The sequence below is a fragment of the Heliangelus exortis genome, chromosome 1 (genome assembly GCF_036169615.1).
Source record: "Heliangelus exortis chromosome 1, bHelExo1.hap1, whole genome shotgun sequence".
Classification (NCBI taxonomy): domain Eukaryota; kingdom Metazoa; phylum Chordata; class Aves; order Apodiformes; family Trochilidae; genus Heliangelus; species Heliangelus exortis.
This window is the reverse complement of record NC_092422.1, coordinates 174,170,718-174,190,313: the sequence shown is the minus strand read 5'-3', so window position 1 is coordinate 174,190,313 and position 19,596 is coordinate 174,170,718. Positions and strand designations below refer to the sequence as shown.

At 35.9% G+C, this 19,596-nt stretch overlaps 1 non-coding gene across 1 annotated transcript; it reads left to right on the top strand.

The window, feature by feature from the left end:
* The first annotated feature begins 10,846 nt into the window (after positions 1–10,846).
* On the top strand, positions 10,847–10,929 carry TRNAL-CAG (transfer RNA leucine (anticodon CAG)). The gene has a single exon. It is a non-coding gene; the product is annotated as a tRNA-Leu (tRNA).
* Positions 10,930–19,596: the final 8,667 nt, after the last annotated feature.

Sequence of the window (19,596 nt, the reverse complement as noted above, 5' to 3'; positions counted from 1 at the left end):
TTCAATAGGCCACATCCTTCAGTAAAAATAAAAGACCAGAGAATTGATAGTGGGAAGGGGAGAAAGATGGAAAAGAAGTCTGAACGTACTGTCCAGGATACCATTCTGTCTCAAAACTTCCTTTTAGCATTTCTTTTCAAGCAATATTTTTTTTTTCTAGCTCCTCTTTTGGAGCTCTGCACATATTCTCTCCACAGTTCCTAAGAAATATTTTATGACAAAATCATTCATGTATGTTAGTGAAACCCAGGAATCAAAATAAGAATAATCTATGAGCACAGAAAGAGAAATCCCTTCAAGTTTAAAATGTAGCTAAGTGCACAGCTATCATTTTGCACTAAGGTGTTCCAGCACTCATTGAGAAAAATGTAGGAGGAAAGCATTTATAATTGTTTGGAACAACAGGACATGATTTTCTAAAGTAATTCCTTTAAGTGTGGACATATTTTTTTGGTGACTGCAAGGCTATGAGCAACTCCAGTGCAACCAAGTTTTTCCTCCAAGCACCAATATTTCTCTTGTGACATCCAGAAGAATAAATTTGGCCCAGAGTCTCAGCTTAAGTGTTTGTGACCGACAGGAAATTTAAGAAATATAAAACCTCTCAAACTATGAAAAGAAAGCCTAGCTCTCAGGCAGAGTATTTGATCTTTAATTTTGCTTTGCTGTGAATCTAGAACAAATACTATGTTTTTTTCCTCTGGGCTCTGAAGCTTTTTTTCAACAGCAGCAAGCTGCTATTAGTCCTCCTAAACACCTACATAATAATCTTAATAATGATATTAATAAATAAGAGTATGGTATCCATTTTCCCTTCCTCTAGAGAACTTATTTTCTCTGACAGCAGGAACATGTAGAATCAGCTGTAGAGTTAGCAAAAGTTTAACTGCTTGGCTCAGAGCAGAAATTTGCTATTAGCTACATGACAGAAAAGGGCTACTTGAAAGAAAGAGAGCACCCCATCAGCATCCAAACCCTTCAGTTTCTGGAAATTGATCCCACTGGAAGCATGCACTAGGTATTAAAAGATGACCTTTGATCCATGTTCTGGGAGAATGGAAAAAAAAAATAAATATGTGACTACTCAGGCTGTGTACTTGGGGGGAAAAAAAAAAAAAGAATATTCTGGTCCAAAATGAGTTAACAAGCTTATTTGTGGAGATAAGCAAGGAATGATCTGAGCATGGCCTAAATTAGTGACACTTTTCCATCTACCTGCCCTTAAATATTTCTATCATTTAGTTTTCAATTTTAATGTTAATTGGTTTGCTTCTCACTTATAATTCTTTAAAATATAGAATTGAGGAGAAAAAAGACTTGGAAGCAAGGAAAGTAGTTCATGCTGGACGGATTTGAGATGAGATTTTGTTGCACTTTTGGAAAACCATGGGAAAAAGAATATCAGATAAATATTAGTTCATTAACAATTACATAGAAGATGATAGATACTACATGCACACTTTTCAGCTGAAACAACAGAAAACTGTTTCCAAAAGAAGAGAAAAGACTCTCAACTGGAACTTTTAAAAGTATACTGGAAATTCTGGTTGTAAATATACTTTGAGAAACAATCCCAAATTAGCAGGGATGAGCGACATGATTTATTGTTTTTATTTTCATCTTAATTTGACTGCAACCTGGCTTACAATCATGAACTGCATGAGCACAAGGAAGTAAAGAGCTCTGAGGAATAATGCATTTTAACTCATGTGTCCTGACACCACAAATGTAGAAAGTGCGTAGTAAATTAAATCACATGGGAGCCAAGTTCAGCAAAACACTTTAGGTGTCCTTCAATTTGTGTAAAGTTATTAAAGTTGATGTTCCTCCATAGTGCAGGAAAATGGCAATGGGATTATCAAAATGGATATCAAGGTTCTGCAAATACATAACCATCCATATCTGATCAAAATCCTGTTGAAAACAATGAAAATAATTTGATATATTTACAAGCATCTATTGAAACTTAAACTATTAGAAACTGCATTCAGTTCCTTGCCTTAACAAGTTCTTATTGAGGTATCCTCAGGTGAACCTCTGACTTTAAAAAAAGTCTGCTTGAATAAAGACTGTGTCAAGCACTGTAAGGGTGCAAACCTTCAAGTTCTTTACCACTAGAAAACCTAAGAACGTTACTGACGTTCATCCCTACTAAGAGGAGTTAGATTGCCAGATGTTTGTGTCAAATCACAAAGAATTTTTAAAATGTATCCTTAGTAAACACAGTCTTCTAAAAACACAGCACAATAAAGTAAAAGAGAATACTATTAATGTCCAAGTTTTATCAAAGAAGAAAATTATCCATGCCCAATATTAAAGAAACCCCCATGATGCAGTGCAATCACTATAATTACTATAATCTTATTCTCATTATTTACTCCTAAAGGCTGTTCACCTTTTTAATCACAAATAGTCCTTGGATCACCTATACTATAATACACTGGTTATCTTTCTTTCTTGTGGATAAATTTCTGATAAACATTGGTCACTTTACAGCCATTTTTAGATACCTACTAACTCCATAAATGAGGGAAAATTTTCAATTAAATTAAATAATGAAAACAGGACAAAGAAGAGTCCAAATGACAAACTCTTCAGTAGCCAGGGATCTGTATTTGGCTTGTCTTTCTAATATTAAAGAATCTCTGGTGTATTGATTTAAATTTTTAAAGCTTTTTGGTTTTGTTTTCTCTTTTACTTCCTCCTCACCCCCCTCCAATATTAGAATAATTTACATTAAGCACTTCAAGTGTTAAGGATTAACCAGTGGGATTTTTTTTCTTCTGTCCACATGCTACAACAAAGAGACAGAAAAGAGGAAATGGTAGAGCAGAGCCCTGTAACCAGTACACAAGTTTTAAACATGCTGAGACAGAACAGTTTGACAATTGGCATCACTGCTTGACTTAGCAATTACATAGTCATAATTCTCAGGACAATACTGGTGGACTTTGGCAGAGCTGTGCAGTACTGAGACTTGCAGGCGGTGCAGAGGACATGACCTTGCCATGGATCATCTCATCTTTCATTGTAGGAGCTAATGTATACAAGCAGAGGTGATGTTCATGTTAGATGTGTAATTGTTTAGCTGAATGATGGCAGTATAATGTCCAAAATTCTTTGAGGCATACTGTTAAAATAAAGAGCAACACAAGAAATGGGCACATACAAGAGCTTTTTTGGTTCCAGTCAGCAGCAGCATTTATTTCACTGGTAAGACATGAGATTTCAAACATGGGATATAAAACATGTTTCAAAGGTTGAGGGGAATGTGACAAGATGACTGTAGACCATTTGAGATGGATAGCACAGCATTTGTAAAAATTCTGTGAGTGGGAAAGGCAGAGAAGGAAGTATCTTACCATGTGCTTATACACGTAGTACTGCATTCTGAACTCAAATATTTTTGGTACCTTCAACATCCACAATTATTTAAACAGAAATCACTTCAGGAGACTCAGAGCTGGTGCTTCTCAAGTAAAAAGTATACTGTGGGAATGAATGATGAGTTGCAAGCCACGGGAATGTAAAAGAAGAATCATATTTCTTTCAATATCTTTATCCATGTTTTTAACATTTTTCATAAAGGGATTTTTAAAGCTTCATATTTACAACCAAATTAAAACCCATACAATCTAACTTTGTGATCTTGGTTCTTTAATATGCTTATTTATTTTTATTTCCACCACTTTGGAAACTACAGCTGGATGAGAAAATGTCAGTATTTATCCATGTCATTTTTGGATTCTGATCATTTTTTCTGGCAATGAGTTAACAATGCAAAGGGTGTTCCTTTCTGCAAAACACAAGCTGTTGAACCTTTTTAGTACAGGTATGTAAAATGTTTTTGTGTTTGGAAACTTACACCAGGGTCTAAAATTTGATCTTACTAAGAAAAATATATTGATTTTCAAGCAAATGCATTTTAGTGCACTGACAGCATTACTTTGATTCTTTGATATTTGTCTCCCTGAGGTCTAAAGTTTAATGAAATGTACATTTCTTTCAGAAACTTAGTTTACAGACTTCAAATGGGTGTATAGTATACCTTAGTGTCCTTATATACAATGTTCCATGTATAATATTGCAGATAGTCAGATTTTACACGGAAGGATTTTCAAAGATTTAATTTTGAATTTTGTGTTATTATCTGAACAAAACCTATTGCTTCCTCTGTCCATAAGAGTCCACTGGAACATAATACTCCATGTCATTCATATTGCCCCTTATCAGCAGAATCATTTTGACTGAGCTGGAAATTTATTTTTTCCAATGAAAGACTGAGGAAAAAAAAAACCAAACCCAAAGTAACTCCTAGACTATATAAACTAAATATCTAAATTGTGATTAAAATATCAGCAGACTGTGAGTTGGATGAGATTCGAAAATCCATGTTTTTTGAATATAGTTAGCTAAATCTGCAGAAATGCAGGTTGGGTTCAGATTGTTAGAAGAATTATGAGATTCATGGGACTCATCAGAAAAGGCCTTTTCAAAATGCTTATCAGTTTCTATTTCACATCATGAGCTATTAAATTTCTGTATTTTTAATTCAAATGCAATGGAGGTGCAGAAGCTACAACTGTAAGTTCTCACTGTTAAGATCCTAACCCAAGTTTGAAAAACTTTGAAACCTGTGGTGGTTTTAATGCAGGTTTAAATTCCCTGTTTTCAGTCAACCTCTGGTTAGCATTCTTCAAAAATCAGTGCAGTCTTTTGGTGTGCTGTAGTCTGAATTTATAATTATAGCCCCTCAAGTCAACACCAGTGACATTAGCTTACAGTTTAAACATATGTGTGGATGTGTTTTTATGGCCAGTTTTAGCCAAAGGAAGAGATATTTTAACCTTACTTATTTTCTGGGAAGTGAAATAAAACCTAAATTTTAAAGAGGCAATTATAGGGTTTCACTGTAAATGGCTGGGACTACGATTCTTGACCCATAATTTGACATAAAAATAGTTCTCAAATTTTTGAAATATAAATTTTCTAAATTTAAGTAGGGAAGAGTACAAGTATGAAATAAGTGTTAAATTCTCGGATTTGCCTTAGAGGTACAGAAAGTTTTAAAGGTTGCTTTGGGATCCAATGTTTAAATTATATTTCCTGATATTTTAAAATATTTGATCTAATTATTAATTTACTAATATATAACCATATAGTAATTGGCAGAAAACAATAGAAAGGAGCACTGAGTGTCCACTGAAAAATCATTTTTTCCCCCAGCATAACAATGAGGAAAGATGTCTGGATGAAAATCAAATCGATGCAAAGACCAAAAACCTGTAACTATTATACCATCATTCCACTGCAAGGGTCACTCACAATAAGATAACAAGGTTTCATCTAAAAAAGAAAACATCTGTTTCCCTCCTCATTAGTCACAAGTTAATGAAAATGAAGAATTTAATCCTAAATAAGTGAAAGAGAAACTGTAAGTCTGAGAAAAAATTGGTAGTTTGTAAATATATTTTGGGTCAGAGAAAAATGAAAAACAGTTTCCAATATCATATTTGCCCAAAAAAAAAAAAAATAAAAAAAAAAAAAAGGAAAAAGGCCCTATCCCTACTGCAACAGTTACAAATGGGAAATATTTTAGTTTTATATCAAAACTGAAAAATCTTGAGAAATAAAATGGCAGTGGTTTTTTGTTTAATTGTATAGGAAAGGCATGCAGGAAATAAACTAATGAAGAGGAATGGAAATAGAGATGGAGAGCAGGTGTCTCATTTTAGGCAGGTGGTATTAGAAAATGAAATTATTAAAAGTTACAGTTACAATGTTGTTCAAGTCCAGCAACCAATAAAAAGATATATGTTAAAGAAAGATGATTTATGGAGGAAAGGTTTGCTATCATCCTTAAGCACTTTAGATCCCAAAATGGAAAAAAAAAAATTGCAAGAATATTCTTTCATGCTCTAGTGAAAATATGAAAATATTTGTGAAACAAATGAAAAATTCAGTAAAATGAATTGCTGATACTCTTTGACAAATTTAGCTAGAAGTTTTGCTTTCACTATATGCAGATAAGTGGTTACCCAGGAGAAAATTCATGGAATGAAGTCAAGGAAATGCATTCATGCAAGGAATAAGAATATGTATTGATTTAAGCAAAACTTAGTCCAGAAAACTGGGAAAACACTCCATAACCCCACAAATATCATATGCAAGCTGGCATGAACCTTTGAACAGCAAGTGATATGCCAGTAAAAGAAATTCTAGCAGCAGTCACTGTAAATATAAATGTATGCCAGTTTATCAGTATAGGAAAGTCCCTCTCCTAAGGAGTTTACAGTCTAAATACATAAGGTATCATGATATCTACCCGTACTTTACTAATGGAAATTAGAGTTGCAGCACTTTTAAAGTTCTGATCCAGACAAAAGAAACTCCAAGCCTTAGCAGTATGAAAAATGAGCTATCAAAACATATTTTTGAGAGTGTGGTCTACACAGCTCAGTCTACAGCAATGCCTAAAGCCAAGAGTAGCAACATCCCCAGATCAATAGTGTGGGGTACTGAATATATGGTAAAAGTATTCTGGTCTGGAAAAATAGGCTCCTATGATCCATTTTTTCTGTGTGGTAATCCGGAATTCAGGCTCATTTCTGCCCTGGTTGCTTCTGAGGCAGTGCACTCCTAAGCAGAGTGATAAAGCAAGACTCACTCAAAAACACAGGAAAAGAGAGTAAGATCTGCTCTTCACAGTTCACCCATAAATTTGGCATGTGAAACCCTAGGGGGTACCTCCCTGTGAGTGTGTGTCACCTCACATCCAAAGTGGCATGTGAAGTTGTGGAGAAGCCTCTTCTACCCCTCCAGAGAACAATGTCAGACATGGGTGACCAGGCTTAGAGGACAGAGGCTGCTCTAAGTTTCAGTTCTTTGTCCATTTCCATTTTCCATTTTCATTTTCCATTTCCATTTTCCATTTCCCTACTTCTGCTAATGCTTGCATGACATTAAGTGCATAAATAAATATTAGTCATTCAATAGACTCTTATTAAAAACAAACAAACAATGAACAGGTTTCTTTTTCCCTGAAATAGTGAACTAAGATCCCCTCCAAAGTATGCTTTTCAAAATCCTCTGACTTCTCTGAACTTAACACTTCTTGACCTTCTTTCTGTCTAAGAACTAAGATAACAAATAAGAAGTCTTAGAACAAAATTTCTCAGCTAAAAAGGAAGGTTAAACCTCTCTTCCTAACCTTTGACAAAACCACTGCAGTGAAATATTTTCAGAATAGTAATCATGCGTTTTTCTATAAATTTCTTGCACTAATTAATTTTTTTTTTAATTTGAAATAATGTTGTCTCCAGGGGTGCAATTGTAATGGAAAAAGATGAATTTGGGGGCAAGCATTTTCTTTGTGAGTGTTGATCCTGAATAGCTTTACCTTGGGATGCTTTGTGTGAGATGATACAGCTCAGCATGTGCTCATGAGTGATCAAGAGCATTTAATCTCACAGAACAGGATATGCAAAGATAAACTGGAGCAAATGAAAAGACGTATTAAGTACAGCAATCAAGTTCTGTGATTTGAGTCTGCCTTGATTGTGACAGCTTAAGGTTTCAAAAGCAAGGTTTTTTTAATTTCAGATGAAGCAAGTAAATGCAAGTAAATTTTTTCCTAGAAAACTGGTGAATTCCAGAAAGTCTGTAAATCGTATTCATGCAACAGACATCAATATTTCTTGTTCATTCATTTCCAAGGAACCTTACACAATGTGAAAAACTACATTTCAGACTTAGGGTTTCTGCCCTTGCAACTAAATAGATCTGCCTCTCTGTCAGGTATATATAGAATTGAAGTTCTTATTAGTGCCAAATGGCAAAAATTGTTTACTATATTAACTTGAAAGAAAACTTTTGCAAAGTTTCAGAATAATCTCCATTTGAGTCCTTTATATATGCTTTCAAGGAAAGCAATTTGAAGGAATTAGAAGAGAGCAGGCAACATATAATTTATTCATGTGGGCCTGAAGGGGGAGAAATTGTTTCATGCTCAAGACTGCTTTGATGATTCCAAATCATGATAATTTCATTACACAATGGGATAGAGTGGCATTTCTTTTCTTTTAATCCAAAAGCAAATTAACTCAAACTGATCCACAAGAATTTTACATTTTGTTTCAAATTTAAAATTTTGCAAATAAAATTTTTAAAGTTGTTTAAAATTTAAGAATATATTGTATAGAAAATGAAACCAGGAAACTGATGGGAGAAGATTTTGGGTGAAAAAAAGAGAAGAAGGAGGCATTTGAAGTAAATTTTGAATTCTAATTCAAAATAATTTATTTCCAATCTTTGTCATGTGTATTAACCACCTCTGGAGATAATGAAAAAGACAGAGGCATAGAAATGTAAATATCACTTTTTCAGTAATCCTATATAGATTTTAATGATTAACACTGTTTTTCCTCCTCACAAAATTCCACCACAAAGCATCAGACACTATTATTGATTATCATTCTCATTCATATTTATTGAAGCAATGGAAAATTCCCAATTAGCCAATGTAAATATGAAAGTAATTAATTCCTGGCACATAATTACCAAATAGAAACTTGAGGGCAGGGTTTTAAGGTTTGTGGCCACACATTGTGAAGATGGAGAACCGTGCACGTAGGCTCAGCAGAACCTATCACCTCTTCTAACACACCATATCCACAACTCCCTCTGCAAGAAACACCTGCCAGCTACTTTATTTCAAGCTGTAAGTCCAATGTCACCACCTCTTTGAAATGAATGTGATGCCAGATAGAGCAGAGGGACCTATTTTTCTTGAGTCACTATTCTTGTCCTGCCACTTGTTCATGCTCACAATTATATCATTAAATGAACAATCAGCCCAGTTTTTCTTAGATAAAACTCAAATCCAGAAAGGAATATAGGGTCACATTCAGATTACACACAATGGATTTAAGAAATATCTTTCAAATAATGTTCATAAAGTTGGAGCTTTTGGAAGGACTGGAAAATTTAGTTTTACTCAGTTTCAGGTCTTATAATTAAAAGATAGATCCTGAATGTATATAATGCTTACAGAAAGTTACTTAAATTGTTGATCTTTCAATAAAATCATATTCCTATGATCATACATTATCCAATTACACGTTCCCACTAAGCACACACACATTTTTGCCAGGCAAAGTAATGAACATATAGCCGTTCTATTTTATTTTTTCTTTAAACTCAATCAAATTTCTAGGGTTCTTAAAGAACATAAAGCATATTTGAGCAATACTCCCCCATCTAAGCTGCAGGATTTATAAATAAAGCAGTTGCAGGACCTTCAGTAAATCAGATCAATGTTTTTATGGGAACTTTAAAAATATGACATAGTTTTTTATTACTTTTCCTGTACAGATTTGTTTGGGTATAATATTGCAATATATTGATGAAATCATCAAGTAGGCTAACACAGCAGAAATCTTTGAGACAGTCCAGAAAACAACCCAAAATATTCTGAAAACCTGGTTTGCTACATAAAAAGGAAAAGTCAAGAGACTGACAAGGGACATCCAGTTCTTGAAAATTAAGTGAAAAGATGAGCATTGCCAGATCTCAGTGGTCATGTTTAACAAAAACACTGTGTCCTCATCAACTAACACAGAACTAAGAAAAACTAAGAAAACACAAACCCTTTTAGGTGTTGACATCTCTACGAAGTGATCTGAAGGAAGAATGATTTTTAAATTGTGAACAGCCCTTGAACAAAGAGAGATTGTGAGAGACTGTGCCTGCAGTAGCCCTTGGACCAGTCAAAACAGGACACCAAAAAAGGGCTCTACACAACAGCCAGGGACAATGGTTGTACCTGGAAACTCTAGCAGAAATCACCAGCAGAGACTTGAAGTTGCCCCCTAGGATTCTTTATTCAAAGCTACAAAGCTTCTGAGGCAAACTATACTCCAATTGTAGCAAAAATTGGCAGCATAAGAACTAGAGCTGCTTCAGAAGTGATTGGTACTGAAGTGCAGCACCTCCTGGCACCCTGATTACCAGTATTGTGTTGGATGCTCAAGCATAAATTTTCTTCTACTCATCATGTCACTGATACTACACGGAGTAAATGGATTGTATTAATCACAGAATGGGCTCAAATAGAAAACTTCAGTCATGCAGGAATTGTAGAAACATTCACAGACCAGCCAGAAGGGAAACAGAAGGGAAACTCCCCTTTTGAGTGCCAGCAGGGGAGGTGGTGACAGAACACCACAGAAGAAGCATGAATGAAGCGTGGAGAAGCAAATGCCTCACGAGAGTGGCTAAAGCAGTGGAGGTGAAATAGCTGGAAGGGTAAAGGTACCTGGGCCACTGAACTGTGGCAAAACATTGCTGTATTGTTAGAGAAACTGGATGCAAAGGGACATCATGTAGATGCTCACAGATTGCTTGCTGGAAGCATCCTGTGCCTCATGCCACAGCCTGGAACCTTATTGCAGGCCTTGAGAAAAATGTTTTGTGGCAATGAAGTACTGAAGAAAGAACTGAATTGGACAGCGGGGGTAATTTCAAATATATATCAATATATATATATATTGTAACAATACAAGGTACAGTTAGACACTACCCTGGAAGCAACAGGTGGTGGAACCTTTAAAGATTGGGACTAGCATTTGGGACAAGCCTCCTGAATAGTTAACACCAGGGGATCCACCAATTGGGCTGGTCCTGCTCAAACAGACCCAAACAGACCTTTACATACAGTAGATGGGATATGGTTTCTGTAGTGTGTGAATGGAATTTTCCAGGGAAAACAGGAATCATTCCTGCTCCAGGCAGAGTTAAACCCATTCCGTTAATTCTTTCCACTAGAGGTCACTTTACCGCCAAGGAGGTCAGGATGGCCGAGCGGTCTAAGGCGCTGCGTTCAGGTCGCAGTCTCCTCTGGAGGCGTGGGTTCGAATCCCACTTCTGACATCTTTATTTAACTCTTAATTACGAGGAACAGCATCAGCCGAATGGTTTAATCATGGTTCCAGGCACGTGACTCCGGGCCTCACATATATGAGTTACTACATAGTACTACTTCAATATCTGTCCAAGATTACATCATAGTGATGAATTTGGAGCTAACTTCACTGTATGGTTTTCAACAATACTGGTATCTGAACCCCAAAACCATGGATATGAACCCTGATAACTTTTGTCTCACTTGCATCAGTGACTGCTGTGGTAGATGCACATCTGCATTCATGAACTAAAGGAAGCAGGCTACAAAAATCATCGGGGGACTGGAACACCTCTACTTTGAAGACAGGCGGAGGGAGATGGGATTGTTCAGCCTGGAGAAAGAAAGCTCCAGGGAGCCCTGGGAGTCACCTTCCAGTACCTGAAGGGGGGGGCTAAGGGAAATCTGGAGAGACTTTGTTTGCAAGGGCTTGTAGTATAAGGATGAGGTGTAATGGTTTGAATTAGAGAACAGTAGATTTAGATTGGATGATAGGAAAACATTATTTACCATGAAGGGAGTGGGAAAATGGAACAGGTTGCCCAGGGAGATAGTTGAGGCCTCACCCCTGGAGACATTCAAGGTGAGGCTTGACAAGGCTCTGAACAACCTCATCTAGATGAGGGTTTCCCTGCTTACTGCAGAGGGGTTGGACTACATGACCTCTAGAAGTCCCTTCCAACCCAAATTATTCTATAATTCTAAGATGGAATAATGATCAGAATATATATACACTTGAGAACAAATAGTAGTAGTGTCCTGAATATGATGCAAATGCTGTGGAATAAGGGTTTGAGACAGAACAGAACCAGTTCTGTTCAGGAAGGATATCGAGGTCCTGGAGCAGGTCCAAAGGAGGGCAACCAGGCTGGTGAAGGGACTCGAGCACAGATCCTATGAGGAGAGGCTGAGGGAGCTGGGGCTGTTCAGCCTGGAGAAGAGGAGGCTCAGAGGAGACCTCATCACTCTCTACAACTCCCTGAAAGGAGGTTGTAGCCAGGTGGAAGTTGGTCTCTTTTCCCAGGCAACCCTCAGCAAGACAAGAGGGCATGGTCTAAAGTTGTGCCGGGGGAGGTTTAGGTTGGACATTAGAAAGAATTTCTTTACTGAGAGGGTGATCAAGCACTGGAATGGGCTGCCCAGTGAAGTGGTGGATTCTCCATCCCTGGAGATATTTAAAAAGAGACTGGATGTGGCACTCAGTGCCATGGTCTGGTAACTGCAGTGGTAGTGGACCAAGGGTTGGACTTGATGATCTCTGAGGTCCCTTCCAACCCAGCCAATTCTATGATTCTATGATTCAGTTTCCGTTTTAGCAATTTTACTTTTCAGTTGTCTCCTCTGCCTTTGATCTGAAATCATGCAGTCCCAATCCATGTATTCCTGCATGCTTGCATTCCTAAATCCAGTTGCCATCTGCCACTGAGTCTAGCAGTCCAGTCTGGGACTTTTCCAGGACTTGCCCTGCAGCTTCAGTGGTGATGTGAGCTTTACTGGGGAGAGTGCAATATTGGCTCTGCATACATTTTTATATGTATTCTTGTATTTCATTATTTTTATATTTCATCATTATTCTTTCATTAAGGCTGTGTAATTGGTTTCCAGTAGGTAAGCCTCTCTACCATATTCTCTTTTCTTTCTCTGGAAAGGGAGAGGGCTTGATAGAATCTGTCATTTATTTGATTGCACTCCCAGTGTTAAACCTTGACTAATATTTAAAATTTCATTTTAAAATATAGCCAAAATATAAGCATTCTTAGTTTCTCATTACAGTATCTGTATTTGTTCATTCAAAGGTAAGTATAGTTTCTTATTTTAAAAAACACAAGTAATTATGACACTGGAGAACAGAAAAGAGCTTTTTGTTAATCCTTTTTGTATGTGAAGTCAAATAGAATGTCTTCAGTTCCCTGCTCAGCGTAGCCATTCAGAGCACATTAGTTTACTTCACATAGCAGACATTCAGCATATGGATTCCCTTTAGCACCTCCAAAGCACCCAAGTTCTCCAGTTAGAATAATATGAAAAAGAAATTTATAGGTGAATCTAATCTTACTAAAGGGTAAGAAAAGCCTGTGTCTTGTTAAAAAAATTATTTACCAGGTAGAAATGTAGAAATATTAAATATTATTCATAGAACTGGCATATCTTGGCACATATGAAGTGGGACCTATGACACAGGTCTTATGGCAAGCCCACACTGGAGATGCAGCTGGAGGCCAGGAGGATAATTCGTGGAAAATAAAACAGTACTGACACCCATGTGAAGGCAACTGCACCATTCTTTTCCTCTCAGACCTCTATCTACTATAATGAGCACTTGGACTACTCTTAAAAGCATAGATACCAAACCAATATAGATACCATTCTATGATTCCACAATTCCTAGATTTTTTTCTCTGAATAGGAATCCTACCATTTTTCCTCAAGCTAAGTTCATGAAGAGCTGTCCTTCTGTACAGTTCATAATGCAAAGCTGAATTACGAAGTGCTATTTTTTCCACCAGCATAATAAAAGTCAATTGTTCAGCTGATTTTTAACGCATTTGGTATTATCTAAAAAGGAAGTTGTGGCCAACAGCTGTCAGCACATGAAATCAGAATAGCATCGTAAACCTAGTTTTATATTAAGCTGTCTATTAACTCTTCAAACAAATGAGTTGTGATTAAAAGTTGATAGCTTTACTAGAGGGAGATGAGTAAGACTGTAGCAGCCAGCCAGCAGTTTAATCAATTAACCAGATTTCTAAAAATACCCTGAGCTTTTTCTTTTCCTTTTAATTGGTAATATAGTCCTATAATATAAGGAATATATTTCATCTGTGTCATGGATTTGAGACTAGAATTACAAGAGCTTTATAACCACTTGTTAAAAGACAGAATTATGTTGGAATTTGTTTTTTGTGTTTGTCTTAGCACTAGGAAGATGCTGATCTGTAAATACAAGAGAACATATATCACATGGTTGTGTTGCAGTAGTTTGGAATTTTAGAAGTCTGCACAGTCTTATTCAGGCCTCTGTATTAGTCACTCAGCTGATTTGGATACTCATGCATTTGAATTTCTGGTGACATAACCCCTAAAATAGTTAACTTAAAAGAATTTTTAAAGTGTAGTTTAGTATGCAGTACAAAAATATGCTATCTTTATCATCAGGCTGAGACAATTACCATGTAGAACAGATCTCAATCTGATTGCACTGCAAATTAAACAGTAAATGTACCAACAAGTTGTTGGTGTTTGAAAAGGTGAAATGCTTTTTAAAAATCTGGATGCAATTAATTCTGTATAATTCTATAATTATTATTTAATGAAGAGTCTCTCTATTTTTCTGCTTTGAAGACTGTTTTTCAAATATTTTATCTGTGCAGTAAACAACCCCTAATGAAATGTTATCAGCGGAATAAAATATATTGCGTAGAACTATATGATGCTCTCTGTTTAATTCTAGATACAAAATGCATTCTACTCATGCTAACACAAAATGAAAGGGAAGCAAAATCATAAAACTACAAGATTTAGAAGGATCTTGAAAAATCACCTGTGTCAACATTTTGCATTAAAACCATCTTAACAAATGTTTTTCTAATCTGCTCAAAAACTATGGAAATATGTTTCATAACATTCCACAGTAGTTTGGTCTACTGCCTCATAACATTAAAAAGAAAAAAATTAAAAAAAAAGAAAATTAAAAAAAAAAGAAAATTAAAATTTTATCTATAGTATTTTGTTACGAATTGGACTGATTTCTACTTGTCCTTTCCTATTGCTGCCATTACTTCTTCATAGAAACCCTTTATAACTAGGAGTCTTTTTCTTTACATTTGCAGCAAAGACAGTTTGGGTATTTTTTGTTTCATGCATTCTCTAACATGCTTACATTTATGTTAACCTCTGATAGATTTTTTTCTTTCTTAAAATGTGGCACCTAAAATTGACTCTGGTATCACAGCTGAGGATCAATAGCACTGAACAGAGCGTCAGGTTCTGTCAAAGAGTTCTTGGCACCTTTTGTCTACTTCACTTCACTGCCCATTATCTTCAGTGGAAAGGTGCATCATGTCTACATATCATCCTGTCACACATACAGACTTCTTTGGCTTAATTTAGACATAATCTTATTGACAAGTTAAGTTAAAAATTTAATATTTAAATATTTCTCTTAAACATGTTTTAATGATCTGAATGTAGAAACTGGTTAACCATATATCATAGAACTTTTCTAGCACAAAAGCTGAGTAGTTTTTTGTGCTTTTGAAGATACATTTCTCTTATTTTTTTTTTTCCATTTCCAATCCTCTAAGGTTTTTCCTACTCATGGCATTTTTTGAAAGTATCATAATGTTTCAGTTTCTTCACCTAGCACCAGAAACACAGTAGATGATTTTGCTGAGCATTTGTAACTGAAATACTACTATCTCACAAAAGTATTATTTGACTTGCTCTTTTCAGAGTCAGACCTGCACCACCACCTTCTTGTTAAACACAATTTCAGAAATCTAGTTTCAACTTAGACTTCCAGAAGAAAGAACCAAGAGTTTCTTATGTGGGTTTAATACCTGAAATTTTTTCTTTCGTTTCCCTTTCTAGTTTAAAATCATATCCTTAGTTGCACTTCTGCATTTATCCTTACAAGTATGGACTTTTCCTTTGTCTTCTTAATTATATTACCAATAGCCATAGGACCCTGGTAGGTGATTGCTTTTTGATTTTCAACTCACTGAGTATACCCTGATGTAGATAAAATGGTCTCTAGCCTATCATCTTTTTTCATTAGCTAGTTTGTTACTGTGCATTAATATGATTTCTCTCAGTAACTGCCAGATTTTACTGCATTCTGTTATCTCTCAGATTAACTTTCCAAATTACTATCATATGCATTTCCCATGTTCCTTGATGAAGCTTGACTTCCTAAAGCATGTTATTTGCAGTTCTTCTGTCACATTTGTTTCCCTTGGGGTAGTTCCCTTTATCATTTTGTGATTACTTCCACCCTATACAATAAAGTGTCTTTGGCATCTCAATCAGTTCTCCCTTTTAGGCAGAGCAAAATCTAAATTAGTTGCTCCCCTTTTAATCTCCTTGAATCAAAGTTTGTTCTCAGCAAATTTCATGAGCATGATTGTCAGTCTATAGCCTGTCATAACATTTCTCCAGCAAATACCTTGTTAAAATTCTCTGCTGCCACCACATTTTAAATTTTGACTAGGCTAAGAAATGCTAAACCACCCTCTTCAACAAAGGTCCGTACAGACTGCTGCCTTTAGTCCATTCTTGGTTTCTCTCTTACCAGGACAAAGAATATTAGTTACCCCCTCAACTCTTAGTAAATTCTAAATGTAACCATGATGAACAGACACAATATTTCTTTCCCTAACTATCTTTCACTCCAAATAAAAATTTTTTTCAACAGATTTTTTGTGATACTAATTATGTCATATGAGGAATTTTACCACGATTCCTATATCTTAACAATCAATGTCATGTTCTTGTATTGCATTTCCAAGATATGGCACCTTGGTGTTTTACAATCCATCTCAAACTTTCTCTCTAATTCTCTAAACACTGTTCTATAGTACCAGTTGGTACATTGCCAAACTCACATTAGTAATCTGAGCTAAAGGCTCCTGTTATTATTTATTAAGACTGGATGACTTGCAGGGACTCCAAAAAAAGTGACTAAGAAAAGTAAGTTCACCTTTGCTATTCTGCTATTTGCATAGGTTATATTTCTAGCAGAGACAAAAATTCCACTGCAGATTCTTAGTTGAGAACCAGTTCTTCATTTGTATTTATCTTGGATGGAGTTTATCTATTGATAAAAAGGTCAGGTAGGCACATACTTAGGTCTCACAGCACAGAAGAAACTCAAGGATTCTTTCTGAGGAAGATTTTTAGGGGAGGTGACTTGTCAGACATTTTGTAATAAATGTATGAATACTTCCTCAGTGTACAGAGTAGTTGAAGAACAATTTGGGTAATATTCTTAGCTGAAATAAATTATCATTCTTCAGTTTACTTCAGAGAAGACATTACATAATTTCCAAACATGTTATACTATTTTTAACATTACATGTTGAGGTTTGCAATGATGTTGCTCATTAGTTGCTCATCTAAATGAAAATTATTTGCTTCCATACAATGTAGTGCTTGACAGCAGTGACCAGAACTACTGTTTAGAGATTTGAATATATTCAAATTAAATCTGACAGATGCCCATTAAGTCTAATAGGAATTGGATATAACTCTGTCACAAACAGGAAAGGAAAATACTGGTCATAAATATGATGGGAGCTATATCCGGTGATAAAATATACCATTTAAGTAAGAGCTGAAAATATTTTACAGCTAAAATGATTCTGAGAATTATTTAACAGTAATACTTTGAAAGGAGAACAACACAACTTACCTGTTTTGTGATAAACTAAAATACAGAAATTACTGCTTCAACAAACTGGATAACTCAGCATCATCTTTGTGGGCAATCACAGGACACTCTTAAGCGTGTGTTCACTGATGTGAGAAAAAGGTCATCCCAAATGTGTCATCTCAGATATTTCACAAACCAAAGGAAAAGGTGTTTCCACACAGCAAGAAGCAAATCTGACTCTGCAGAAACCTTGGCTGTACATAGCTGTGTTCCCTGAAGTGGAAAGCAAGAAGCAGATTATACTCCTTGCACACAAAATCTATTTCCTCTGTGCTGCTGCAGGAAGAAGGGAGAAATAATCTGTGCTTGCTTTTTACTCGAACGAACAATATTGCTCAAAAGAGCATCACCAAACCTGTGCTGGTGTTCATACTCAGTTCTATCCATTTCTACTCCTTCTTTTGCATATATACAAAAGTCATACTTTCAAAATGGTTACTTTTCCACCACTTGGCTGCTTGTATTGTAGGCAGCAGGTGCTTTGGAGTAAAGGATGGGTATATAATCTTGCATCCTTTAGGAGGTGGAAAAGGTGGACATGAAATGTGTCTCAGGTGAAAAAGGAACCTGAAGCTCTGGTATAGGAGGAGAGAATTTATTAATGCAATTACAGTATTGTGTTCTCAAAGAGAAAAGGTAGCAATCTGCAATAATTACAGTGAAAGAATTTCAAGCACTTACAACAGATCAAGCTGTACCATAGGAAAAATGTAAGTACAAAATCCAGAAAAAAGGCCAAACCACAACAAATATTTTTCTGTAATCAGGAACATTTTGAAACAGTAGTTAAGAAACAAGTTACAGCCAGATTGCAATCAGTTCTGTGAGACATGCTGCCAGTTCAGGTCTTTAATGGAATCAATCACAGTTTGCTGTGTCCACATAGCTATAGTTAAGATTGTGTCAGCTTTCTGTTACAACACCATATTTCCATGGGTTTATAATTTAGCTGTGCGTGCTAAGAGATTTTGTGATGGCAATTTTGTGTTGGTTTGTTTTGCACTGAAGCTCAGCTTTCTTGTGCAATTTCTCTAGCAAAATATCTAATCTGTTTAAATACAGAGGTTTACACAAGCTATAATGAAGTCAGTTTGGTCTGACTTTTTAGGCAAAGTATGCCCTAGTACATACGTAAAGAGGTAAAATGTCAGAGAATGGTAAATGAGAGCAAGTGAAATTTTGTGTATTTATCAGTGCACCTGCACTTCTCAAGTCAGTAAAGCATGTGCAATTCCACTTTGGGTGCATTTTAAATCAACTGAAGAAAGACTAAAAAATTGGGCAAAGTGACATCTTTATGCAGGTGTAGGGATACCTAAAGCAGAACCATGGGCAACTTTAAATAGCGCTGCTATTTCAGTAAGAATGTGTAGAAGTGGGGGAGGTATAGGATTTTCAGATGGCAGATAACAGATTTTTGTTCAAGAAAGGTAAAATGCCTGTGTCCCTCACTTTGGTAGCACTGGCAGGACTGAGTGTGCCTTCTCCATTACACTGCACAACAGGGCTGTGGGGCTGTTCTGTTGTGGCCCTAGAGAGCCCCGTGATTAACTGCAAGACTTGTATAACGGATCATTTATTGAAAGACTTATCATTATTTCTAAAATGTACATTTTAGGATACAGGTACTCTCTGTTTTGTCCAAAATCCACATTGATTAGGTGTAAATGATAATTATTTATTTTATTTTTTTTTAAAAAAGGTATTATGGTTGCATTAAAATTGTCCTACTAGTAATATTTTTCTCTGTACTTATGTTAGCCAGAATTGTGATAAGCAAAAAAATTTACATTTATACAGTTACTTTTATCCTATGGGATTTCTGAGTTGTTTCCTAGTATAAATACTATTTGTTTTTTAGTGGTTGTTTATGTTAGTTTAAAAGGAACTTAATCACATGTTTACATTACATTCATTTTGCACCTTGAGACATTCCTGGTGTGCCTTCCTAATTCTAAAAACAACCAGTATAATTCAATTTCGTTTTATTGCTGTTATTTTGCACAAGCAACTGTTGCAAAAATAGTTTATATCAAATATTTCCAGCTCTATGTCTCTTGTCTCCATGCTAGCAGCAGCAGCTGTACCACATACTGAGAAGAGCATGAGGCTTGTGATGTTCTCAGAGGCTTGCTCTCCCCATGGCCATGGGAAGCTGCCTGTAATTGTCCTTTTGGTTGTGCCAGTGATGAGGAGTACCATGAGC